Source organism: Panthera pardus, unplaced genomic scaffold (assembly GCF_024362965.1).
Source record: "Panthera pardus isolate Hobbes unplaced genomic scaffold, ASM2436296v1 HiC_scaffold_6, whole genome shotgun sequence".
Classification (NCBI taxonomy): Eukaryota; Metazoa; Chordata; class Mammalia; order Carnivora; family Felidae; genus Panthera; species Panthera pardus.
Genome location: NW_026526991.1, coordinates 114,139,996 through 114,152,455, shown reverse-complemented (window position 1 = coordinate 114,152,455; position 12,460 = coordinate 114,139,996). Strand labels below are relative to the sequence as shown.

The window sequence follows — 12,460 nt, the reverse complement described above, 5'->3', positions numbered from 1 at the left end:
CAGCAAAGCCAGCAGAAGGAGCAGTCAAGCGGTCACAGCTTGTCCAGGTAGCAACTTTCCACTCTCCAAAGTTTGGCATTCAGTTGGTGAGTAGCTGTCATTGCGTCTCCGTCCAGTCCCTTCAGGAAACGGGGTAGGAGTGGAACATTCAAAATGCCATAGAAACGAATAAATCGTTTTTGCCTGAGGCGATCAGAAAAGGCTTTATTGATGAATAGCGTAGGTAGACCTTGAAAGAAAGATAGGTAGACTGAGAGAGGGACACAGGGCTTATTGTCCTGAAGAAAGATGACAGTTAAATAAGAGTCAGAAAGTGGGAAGTGTATTGGAGAACCGGTTTGGACCGGCTGGGTTACAGTTTTTACCATGATACTCAGAAGAGTTAAGGTTGCGTGAGATTGTGAAGGACTGTGAAAGGCAAAGTTATGGAAGTTCGGTGTATTTTCAGTGGTAAGCTGTTGAAGGTTTCTGTGTAAGAGAATAATAGAAAGGCAGTGCATTTCGACAATCTGGTGATAAGTGGTTTTGGATCACCACTCCTTTTTGCAAATTTGAGTTTCCGTGGGTCTCATCCTTAAGTTAGATAAAATTTGGCTGTTAAATTTTCCACAAAGGTCCAGAAGCTGACTCCCCTATACCTCAGAGGAGTTTTTCTTCTTAATATTCAATAAGGAAGTAAGGTTTAAGTAGTTTAAAGTTATCATCAGGAAATAATCAGGTCATGACACCCAATTTCACGTAAAGCCCTATTAATGAGAAATACTTTACAATACATACTTGGAATGACAGCATGACCAAAAATCACTTTTCAGCTTGGGGTGATGTTGGAAAATTTATTTTAGATACTTGAAAAGCTTATTTTGGTTTCATGCAGAATTCAATTATGTGTGGATACGTATTCCAAAGAATATAAACATTACAATGTTCTTCTGGAATTCCCATGGAGCAACTCCCAGAAAATGTCTATTTTAGATAGACTCTTGAATCTGTAATATGTATAATACAGGATATATAAAGTCACCACAAATTATTTAAAAATATACTGTTCATATTTTAAATATGATTCTTACATTATCTGTAGCATGTGGATCCCACCCGCCTTTAAGAACTCTGTGGAGTCAAAGCTAGATTAAAGGTGTTATTCACTTTTTCTGTCTACTCTTAGATATACGCATTTAAACTTTTTCCCCCCTGTGGTAGAGTTTCTTACTAAGCTGTTAGAATGTAGTGCTGAAACATCTTAAAAGAGAGTATCAGAAAGATTCAACTTGAACAGTGAATATTCTATGAAGACAATAGGGTATGGTAAAATACCTAATTTAGAATAGGTATAAATATAAGTTACAGATGGTTATTTTTTCTGGTTTATTTTACATAATGGCACATTGAAAACTTCAATGGATGCTGTCAAATAAAATGGCTCAAATTAACAGAAAGATTACAGATCAGGTCTGTATTATGTTCTGTGTTACCAAAATTCTTTAATTTGTTAAATTGTGAGGTACAATGAACGTCTTATGTTTTTGAAGCTTTTCCTGTTACAAAGTTACTGGTACTCGGCTTAGATTAGTGCAGCCTAATGATTAGGGTTTTAAATAATCCTTGCTGAGGTTACACATGGACTTGGAGCGTGGTGTAAAGTAGCATATTGACATATTCTCTTCCCCAAAACTAACAGTAAAAAAGGTGCGTTATGAAGCTGGCTGATGTCGTGAGATAGAATTTGAAACTCAAAGCCTGTTTTATTTATTTGTTTTGTTCCATCTAAAATGTGTATTTGTGATTCTGTAAATACACCTATGAATATAAAACTAGAACAAGCTTCTCCTTGTTATTCTTCATTATTAACAATTAATTTTGGTGATGTAGAGGGGCTGTTTGTTAATGATTTACGTGGTAAAGTCCCTTCATGCTCCCGTCTTTCCCATTTTCTAATAGTCCCAACAGTAAATGTCTTTGGAGTTTCCCTGCTTGATTTCTTGGTGTTAGTGGTTATAAAATTCACTTGTCAGTATTGACTGCTTTCCTTCAACTTTATGTAATTGAGTTTTTTAAAAAGAGAACGAAAGCACTTTTTGCATATTTTTATATTTGATTGATCAACCTTTTTTTTTTCTTTTTTTAAGAAGTAACTACACTTAGAATAATGGTGAGCAGTGGCACTTAGTTTTATCTTTTGTGGACTAGTAAGATGGATTCAAATAAACAGTTTTCAGATAACATTGATTTCCATAGCTTTGTCATCACTTCTGGGCATATGACCCTCAAATCATTTCTCTTTTAACACTTTGTCCCACCCTCTAGAACCTCATCTTTATTGTGCACTGGACTTTGTGCCCTAACTATCATTCTTCACCTCCAAGTCAGCCTGCGTTGTTAAAGTATCTTCTTCCTTAAAATTGGCTTACCTCATAATTTGCCCATTTCTGTTGTTGGTGTCATTATTTTGTCTGCCACTGAAGCTCAAACTTTGGGATCCTTGTAGACTCGTTCTTTTCCCCCTTCCCCTTTGTTTGACTGATCTTTTTCTATTTCCATTGCCATTAGTTTAGTTCATGTCTGTATTTCTTCTCTCCTAATTTAATGCAATAATCTATTAGCTTGTTTTTTAACCTAATGAATTCCTTCTTCTGTGTACCCACTGAAACCATTAATTTTCAAATGATTAGGATTTAAAACCATACATGTTATGGTAAATTAATATTAAATTATATGTGTGTGTTTATTTTGACTCTACAGATATTTTGGAATAGTACAGAGGTGGTTTTTTGTTTGTTTGTTTTTTAGTTATTTATTTTGAGAGAGAGAGAGAGCAGCATCACTTAATGACCTAAAAGTGTACCAGTTTTAGAAAACAGAAAACTTTCAGCCATATTTTCTTTTCTCTATTTTTTTATCCTTTTTCCCCCTCTTCATTTGTTTTTTTATTTGTTTTCTGGTTCTAGAATTTCTTCTTGGTACTTAAAAAATTGTTTTTGTTAACTTTTGGACAAAATTCTCAAGTTTGTCTGATTTTCTTGTATTAAACAGTTGCTTTAAAGTCTGTGTGTGAAAACTGGATTATCTGCTCCCCTGTGGGCCTGTTTTTCATGATGTTGATCTCTCTCCTAGTACATGGAGTTGTTATTTTGTGTGTTGACACGGTATGTGAAAGAGAGCAGAGATTATCTCTGGGAGGATGATGTTAATCTTCCTTCAGAACTGATTTAGTGTTGCTTTCAGAAGGCAGGTAGGGGTACTTCGGATCCTGAATCCCCTTAATCAAGAAAGGGCTTGAGATTTTGAAGTCGGATTCAGTTCCTGATTCTAGTTACTCTTTACTCTCAGAGTGTGTCTCCGTCCAAAGCCACAAACCTTTAGGAGAGTCCTTTCTCCTTGGAAAACCCTGAACTTCAGTTTTTGTCCCCTTTCCTGTGAGATTTTTGAAAGCTCTGCTGAGCTCTGAGTTACCTCATCAGCAGCTGTCCCTGTGGGAACGGCAGCCCCAAATGCTAGGCTTCCCTTGTGAAAGTTTACTTCTCCACTGACCTGTGATTTTTCATTGCCATGTTGACATTTGGATGCTTTCAAGTAACTGCTGTTGGTTTTGCCCACCTTTTCTAGTGTTCAGAGAGTTGGTGTTTATTACCTAGTCTGCCATTACTGGAACCCATTGAGTTCTTTGTGATTCCAGCTTCTCATTCCCATATAGTGTGTGTGTGTGTGTGTGTGTGTGTGTGTGTGTGTGTCTATTTTTAACCTTATACAAATGATGTATACTATTCATTTTTCATTTGCTTCCTTATAAGGAGCTTTCAGATGCAGTCTCTCACCAACATCTGTTGAGTGGGTCTTTAGGTAACTGAATACCTGGCTGGAATGAATGCCTAATTCACTACTAAGGAAACAGGGCCCTGCCAATGTTGTTTCGTGTTCTGTCTCAAAAATCAGAAATTGCTTTTATTTCTAGACTGTGATTTCCTCATAGAGGGTTTTGTGCATGCCAGTTCAAAGTTTAAATTTATGCCATGTGTGAATGCGTGCAAAATGCCCAAATAAGAGTGGGGAAAATATCTTCTTTTTCCAACCATATTGAGACACCTCAAACAACTATGAAATACAATTTTTCTTCCAGTTTTCCAAAATATTTCTCTGGGTTGAGACCAAGAATGAAGTATTTTTGGCCAAAATGCTTCTTAAAATTTTTATGATTTTATAAGAAATTTTCTTTTGAACTTTAAGCATATGTTATTATCGTGATCTCTTATTCATGAACACAGAAACTTCAGTGCATTTTTACATCAGTGAAATAATTTAGGTTTTCTGTATTATGAGTCAGTTATTTCTCTGATGTTTGGCCATTTCATATTTGTAGTATTTCAGCTATGTTATCAGCCTGGATTTGTTTAGGTGACAGAGAAATAGTTAAAAATAACTGTCATTGGGGCTCCTGGGTGGCTCAGTCGGTTGAGCATCCAACTTTGGCTCAGGTCATGATCTCTCACTTCAAGGGTTTGAGCCCTGTGTCCGGGTCTGTGCTGACAGCTCCGAGCCTGGAGCCTGCTTCGGATTCCATGTCTCCCTCTCTCTCTCTGTCTCTCTCTGTCTCTCTCTCTCTCTCTCAAAAATAAATAAAACATTAAAAGAAATTTTTTAAAATTTTGAGTTCGTTTTCAACTTTGTTATAATTTGCTCCATATATTCTAACATTGCTATATTGCCAGAAACTTTCAGGTCTTTAAATATATAATAAAACTGTTTTGAAAAGTGAAATTATTTGATGTTTTTACCTTGATTGCTCTGAACAAAGACAGTACTTCAGACTTCTCCTTGATGCTTCAGGATGAAAGTTGTGTTTAGCAATATTTGAATTTAAATGTGGTTTAAAATGTTTCTTAATTCTAAAGTCCTTTGTAGTTTTTATTTTCTAAGCAATATTAGCTGTATTTGATCTTCTAGATGAAGAAAGATTTGACTATGATTAAATATGTACAGTGCCATCCTGGAATAAATTCTGTTCACAGATTAATAAAATATGTCCAGCATGATTTAGGAGAAAATATTTTAGCCCATTAAACTTAGTTACATAAGCTGCCGTCTGTTTTAAATTCTATGCAACTAAAATCTGTTTTGCTTTGTAAAAAAAAGTCCATTACACTGAGAAATGTAGAGTATTTGTTTTCCAAAACCATTAAAAGCATTCTCATTCACTCGTTTAGGAAAATTAGGAAATACTAGTTTAGCCTTTCAACTCAATGACGGTTACGATCATTGTCCAGTTTTCTTATCTGTACTTAAAAGCCTAAAGAACACACTGATAATTGATTTGGCTACATGCTTTTTTTAGTACCTCTGTGGTTCAAATGCTATTCTTTTCTCTGAAATGGGGTAACTATAAAGTAAAGGAATCTTTACTTACAAGTAAAGGCACGGTACCTGGCATATATTGGGTAATCAGTTAATTAATTTCTCCCCCAAGCGCCACCACACACACATCTTAGCCCATGATTTTAAATGTATTAAGATACACAAATAGTATCAAGAAAAATATGAGCTCAGCTTCCATTTAAATCTTTAAACCTCTTTCTCTAAAAGCTTCAAATTAGACAAGGTAGGCAGAATTCTGTTACAGTTCCAGGATTCCCACCCCTGGAGTACACACCCCGTGTAACCTCCTGCCCTTGAGTGTAATCGGACCAATAGTCACTCTCTTGATGGGGTTCCATTAAATGGCAAAGGTGATGGTTGAACCATTCCTGTGATTGTAGTATGTGATCTGAGTTTCCTCGGCCTACCGGAGATATAGACGCCTGCTGGCTTTGAAGGAGTAGGCTGCTGTGTTCTGGGGGACCACGTGGCTGGCACCTAAGAGTGACTTCGTAGAGCTGAAAGCTATCGCTGCCAACAGCCAGCAAGAAATCAGAACCTCCGTTCAGCTGAAAAGAATAAGCTTTTAAGAGGATCCGAAGGCTCAGGTAAGATTGCATCCTGGCCAAGGCCTTAATTTTATTGAACCTTCTGAGACCCTGAGCAGAAGACCCGTTAAATCTGCCTCCGACCCCCTAGCCACAGAAACCGTGAAAATAAATACATGGTTTTAAACCATTCAATTGGTGCTTGTTTGTTATGCAGTAACAGAAGATGAATATATTTGGGAAAACCTCTTTCTTTGTGCAAGTTTAGGCACTATCTATCTTAATACTGTAAGTATCTAAGTTCAGGACTGGCTGTGAAAGGGTGAAGGTTACCAGATGTGGCAGGCTGAGTAATGGCCCCAACTGTGTCTGCATTCTAGCCTCCAGAGACTGATAATGTTCCTTTACGTGCCAAAGGGACTTTGCAGATGCGGTTAAAGGTCTTGAGATGGGAAGATTACCCTGGATTATCTGGGTAGGCCCATTATAATCACAAGGGTGCTTGCTTGAGGGAGACAGAAGGGTCAGATGGAGGGAAGAAGATGCGTTGATGGAATCAGAGCTATTGAAGATAATACTCTGCTGGCTTTGAAGATGGAGGAAGGGTCCATGAGCCATGGGCTGTGAGTAGCCTCTAGAAGCTGGAAAGGACAAGGAAACGGATTGTCTTTCAGAGCCTCCACAAGGAATGCAGCACTGCTGACACCCCGATGTTAGGATTTCTGACCTCCAGAATGGCACTGTTTTAAGCCAGTAAGTTTGCAGTAATCTGAGCAGCAATAGAAAAATATTACACAAGATATGTGAGAAGCACTTAACAGGGAGAAACCAAAACAGTGATTACAGAACACACTATCCAGGAGAAGGAAGAAATACCTTAAAGATAGAAACTCTCCCTAATATGCTTGGAGAAGCAAGTGAAATGAAAGAACAGAATGATACATATACATACAAACACTCAAAAAAATCTTAAAAATTGACATATAATAGAAATTTAAAACTCAATATAAGGGTTGGTAGATAAAGGTAAGGAAATTGCTCAGAAAGATAAAAATAGGATAGATATAATAGAAAGATATAATAGGAGGTAGAAAGCAAGAAAGAAAGAAAGAAAAAATTAAAGGAACAAAGCAGTAGGTTTGAAATGTGAACATTAGGACTTCCATTGAGAGAAAAGAAAAGAAAAGAGGGAAAAAGTCATTACGAAAATTTGCCAGAGTTGAAGGATATGAGTTTTCAGGTTGAAGTGAGTGACCAGAACAGGGGATAAATAAACTCATACTAAAGCACATTATAAACTTTGCTGGAAACGATTAGAAAATCCCACAGCCCCCCAGAGACATGGAGGGAGTGAATAAAAAGAAAGATCATGTACAAAAAACAACGTCAACATACAAAGGAATATTAATAACTTTGATCTTTTTAACAGCAACAAGGAAAACAAGGTAATGGCCAGTGCCTTCCAAGTTCTGATGGAAAAGGAATTCTGACCTGAAATTCTATGCCTAGCCAAACTGTCATAGGAATACTCCTCAGGTAATTTTACAGAAATTCCCCCTTTTTAAAAAAAAATGTTTATTATTTTTGAGAGACAGAGACAGCATGAGCAGGGGAGGGGCAGAGAGAGAGGGAGACATAGAACATGAAGCAGGCTCCAGGCTCCAAGCTGTCAGCACAGAGCCCAATGTGGGGGTCGAACTCACGGGCCGTCAGATCATGACTTGAACCGAAGTCGGACACTTAACCGACTGAGCCACCCAGGCACCCCCAGAAATGCCCTTTTTTGGGGGTGGGGAGAGGGGAAGAGGGAGAGAGAATCTTATGCAGGCCCCATGCCTCAATACAGAGCCCAACTTGGGGCTCGGTCTCACAACCTTGAGATCATGACCTGAAGCAAACTCAAGACTGAAGACTCAAGATGCTTAACTGATGGAGCCACTCAGGTGCCCCAGAAATGCCCTTTCTCACAGTATCACTGAAGGGTGTGTTCTGTAACATGAGGGGGCAAACCAAAAAAGAGGAACACAGGACTCAAGAAAAGAACAAAAACAGAAAATCGAAGAGCATACCCAGAATGATGGTTAGGAGGAGATCTGAGAAATGCCCCAAGCACAATCCTTAGGGCCCTTTTCTGTCAACAAGTACTCAAGGTGAAATTTTCCAGTCTTTAAAAAAAAAAACCCTAAACACCAAGTTCAATTTCCATATAAAGTCACTGCACATACCTAGGTGTAAAACTTTATAAGTTTTGACTTAGTTGTGCACTCATCACCGAAATCAACATACTGGATATATTTGTCATCTCTGAAAGTTCCATGTTGCATCCTTGTAATCCCTTCCTCCTGTGTCTCCACCCCCCCGCCCCCCCCAGCACCTTTGTTCCGTTTCCAACCTGGGCTCCCCGGCAACTACTTACTGCTTTCTATCACTGTTGATACTTGCAAATAGAAATTATATAAATGGGACAATACAGTTTGTCTTCTTTTAATCTGCATAATTATTTTGAGATTCAGCCATATTATTACATTTATTACCAGTTCAGTTTTTTTTTAATTACTGAATAGTATTTTATGAACTATTTGGGCCATTTCTAGCTTTTGGCTGTTATAAATAAAGTTGCTATGAACATTCCATGTATTAATCTTTATTAGAGCATATGCTTTCTTTTCTCTTGGACAAATACCTAAGAGTAGAATTGCTGGGTCATATGGTCAATGTCTGTTTGGCTTTTTAAGAAACTGACAAATTATTTTCCAAAGCAGTTGTATATTACTTTCTCATATGTGTATTGTTTCCACTTCCTCCTCATCCTCACCAACATTGAATATAGTCAGGCTTTCTAATTTTAGCCATTCTAATGGTGTGTTGGTCACCTGGTATAGGTAGGATGGAACCTCCCCACCCCCGTTAAAATTTGGCTTGGATTTCAAGACTGATGCCACACACAGACACACCAAGGTGGCATGAAAAGGTTTATCATATAATAAGACCTTCTGAGGAGACCAAGGCAGGCTTCCCAAACTGCTCTGAAATTGGCTTGAGAGAGCAAGGAAAGGAAGGTGGCTTGGGGTTTTAGTGGAGATTAAGGGGTGGGATTGGGTTGAAGGTTCCTTTGCATGGGCTGTGGTTGTGTGGTTTAAACTTCCTGCTGGCATTAAAGCTAGGAGCACCCGTGTGTGTGTGTGTGTGTGTGTGTGTGTGTGTGTGTGTGTGTATTTTTAAGTCCACTTTCCCAGTTGGGGGGCAGAAAGGGAAGAGGAAAAGATGGACTTGAAAGCTGTTAGCAATCAAACATCAAAACTGGAGTCAGGTATTTTATTACAAATGATCAGATCCTATTTTTATGTTAGTTTGTATTTTCTTATTAACTAATTTTAACATCTTTCCATGAGTTTACATGCCATACTTATATCTAAAAAAAAATTTAGTGAGGAATTTGAATGTACAATCCGGTTTTATGCTTGAAGTTGCACCCATAATTCCTGGTGAAGTCCCTTCAGTATAACCTTTTCATTTTCTTCTTTTCTTTTTAAACAGTTTTTTTCTTTACAACTCAGCTTCATTGAGATATAATTGATAAATAGAAGTCATATATATAATTAAGGTGTACAATTTGATGTTTTGATATGCATATACATTGTGAAATAATTACCAGAATCAAGGTAATCAACATATCACCTCACTAAATTACCCTTCCTCCCTCCCTCCCTCTCTCCCTCTCTCCCTCTCTTCCTTCCTTCCTTCCTTCCTTCCTTCCTTCCTTCCTTCCTTCCTTCCTTCTTTTTCTGTGGTGAGGACATTTAAGATCTACTCTTCCAGCAGATTTCAAGTATATAGCTCAGTATTAATTATAGTCACATCAATATACACTGTATCTTCATAATTTATTGATCCTGTATAACTGAAATTTTGTACCCTTTGAACATCTCCCCATTTTCCACTCCATCCAGCTCTTGAGAACTACCATTCTATTCTCTGCTTCTATGAGGTGGAATATTTTAGATTTCATATATACATGAGATCGTGCAGTATTTGTCTTTCTCTCTGGCTTATTTCACTTAGTGAAGTGTCCTCCACATTAATCTATGCTATCACAAATGGCAGGATTTCCTTTTATTAAGGTTGAATAATATCACTTTGTGTGTGTGTGTGTGTGTGTGTGTGTGTGTGTGTATGTGTATGTGTTGTACTTTATCCATTCATCTGTCGATGGACATTTAGGTTGTTTCTGTATCTAGGCTATTGTGAATAGTGCTGCAGTGAATGTGAGAGCACAGTTATCTCTCTGAGATACTGATTTCATTTCCTTTAGATATATACCCAGAAGTGGGATTGCTGGATCATATGGTAGTTTTACTTAATTTTTGAGGAGCCTCCATACTGTTTTACATAATGGCTGTACCAGTTTATATTCCCATCAGTGTACAAGGGATCCCCTTTCTCCACATCATCTCCAACACTGATTATGTTTTGTTTTTGCTAAAAGCCATTCTAACAGGTGTGAGATGATATTTCATTGTGGTTTTGAGCTGCATTTGTCTGATGGTTAGTGATGAGCATCTTTTCATATACGTGTTGACTCTGTATGTCTTCTTTTGAGAAGTGCCTATTCAGGTCCTTTGCCCATTTTTAATTTTGCTATTGAATTTTGTGAGTTCCCATAAACTTTGGATATTAACTCTGTATTGGATATGGTTTGCAAATTTTGTCTTCCATTCCATAGGCTGCTGTTCCATTTCACTGATTGTTTCCTTTTCTGTGCAGACATATTTAGTTTGATGTAATCCCACTTGTCTCTTTTTGCTCTTGTTGCCTGTGGAACATTTCCAAAAAACCATTGCCCAGATCAAAGTCAAGAAGATTTTTCCCTGTTTTTTCTAGTTTCATGGTTTCAGGACTTACATTTAAATCTTTAATCCACTTTGAGTTGATTTTTCTGTATGGTGTGATATAAGGATCCACTTTCATCCTTCTGGATGTGGATATCCAGTTTTCCCAGCGCTGTTTATTAAAGAAGCTATCCTTTCCACATTGTATGTTCTTGGCACACATATTTTTATTGTTTACTTATTTATTTTGAGAGAGAGAGAGCGTGAATAGGGAAGGGATGGGGGGGAGCGGAGAGAATCCCAAGCAGGCTCTGTGCATTCTGTGCAGATCCTGACATGGGGCTCAATCCCACAAACTTTGAGGTCATGACCTGAGCTGAAATCAAGAGTCAGACACTTAACAAACTGAGCTCCCCAACTGTCCCTTCTTAGCACATTTATTTATTGAAGATCAGTTGACCATATGTGTGTATTTATTTCTAGGCTCTGTATTCTGTTACATTGGTCTGTTTTTTTGTTTTCATGACAGTGCAATACTGTTTTGATTACCATAGCTTCATAATGTAACTGTGCCCCCCTCTTTGTGTTGTCGTTGTTGTTGTTATTGTTTTGTTTTCCTCAAAGATTGCATTGGCTATACAGGGTCTTTTGTGGTTTAATATGAATTGGATTTTTTTTTTTTTCTATTTCTGGAAAGAATGGAACTGGCATTTCGATAGGAATTGCATTGATTCTTTAGAGCACATTGGGTACTATGGACATTTTAATAATATTAATTTTTTCAATCCATGAATATAGGATGTCTTTCCATTTATCTGTGTCTTCTTTAATTTCCTTCATTAATGTTTTATAATTTTCAGTGTACAAGTCTTCATCTCTTTGTTAAGTTTACTTGTAAGTATTTTATTCTTTTTGTTGTTATTGTAATGATATTGTTTTCTTGATTTTCTTGTCAGACAGTTCATTGTTTATATAGAGAAATGTGACTGAATTTGGTATGTTGATTTTGTAGCCCACAACTTTACTGAATTGCTTTATTCATTCTCACAGTTTTTGTTGTTGTTATTATTGAGTCTTTGGGGTTTCCTACATCTATGATCATGTCATCTGCAAACAATTTTACTTCTTTACAGATTCAGATACCTTTCCTTCTTTTTCTTGTCTAATTGGTCTAATTAGCACTGCTAGGACTTGCAGTGCTATGAAGTAGTGAGAGGGGGCATCCTTGCCTTGTATGACGTCTTAGAGGAAGAACTTCCAGCTTTTCCACATTGATTATGATGTTCGCTGCAAGATTTTCATATATGACTTTATTGTGTTGAGGTAAATTTCTCTATACCTATTATGGTGAGAGTTTTTATCATGAATGGATATTGACTTTTGTCAAATGATTTTTCTTTGTCTGTTGGATGATCATGTGGCCTTTTTCTTTTATTCTATTAATATGGTATATCTCATTGATTGATTTTCATATGTTGAATCAATCTTGAATGTGAGGCATAAGTCCCACTTGGTCATTGTATATGATCCATTTAATATACTATTGAATTTGGTTTGCTATTATTTTATTAAGGAGTTTTGCATCTGTGTTCATCAGGGATATTGGCCCATAGTTTTCTTGTGATTTTTTGGTTTGGTTTGACTTTAGTGTCAGGATGATGCTGGCTTTATAAAATAAGTTAGGTATTCCCTCCTTCTATATTTCGGAAGAATTTAACAAGGATTGGTATTAATCTT

The 12,460-nt window shown here is 37.2% G+C and overlaps 1 pseudogene; it reads left to right on the top strand.

Moving 5' to 3' along the window:
* Positions 1-1,693: 1,693 nt before the first annotated feature.
* The window catches only part of LOC109276180 (E3 UFM1-protein ligase 1-like), a 28,783-nt pseudogene continuing 18,016 nt past the window's right edge, over positions 1,694-12,460 (top strand).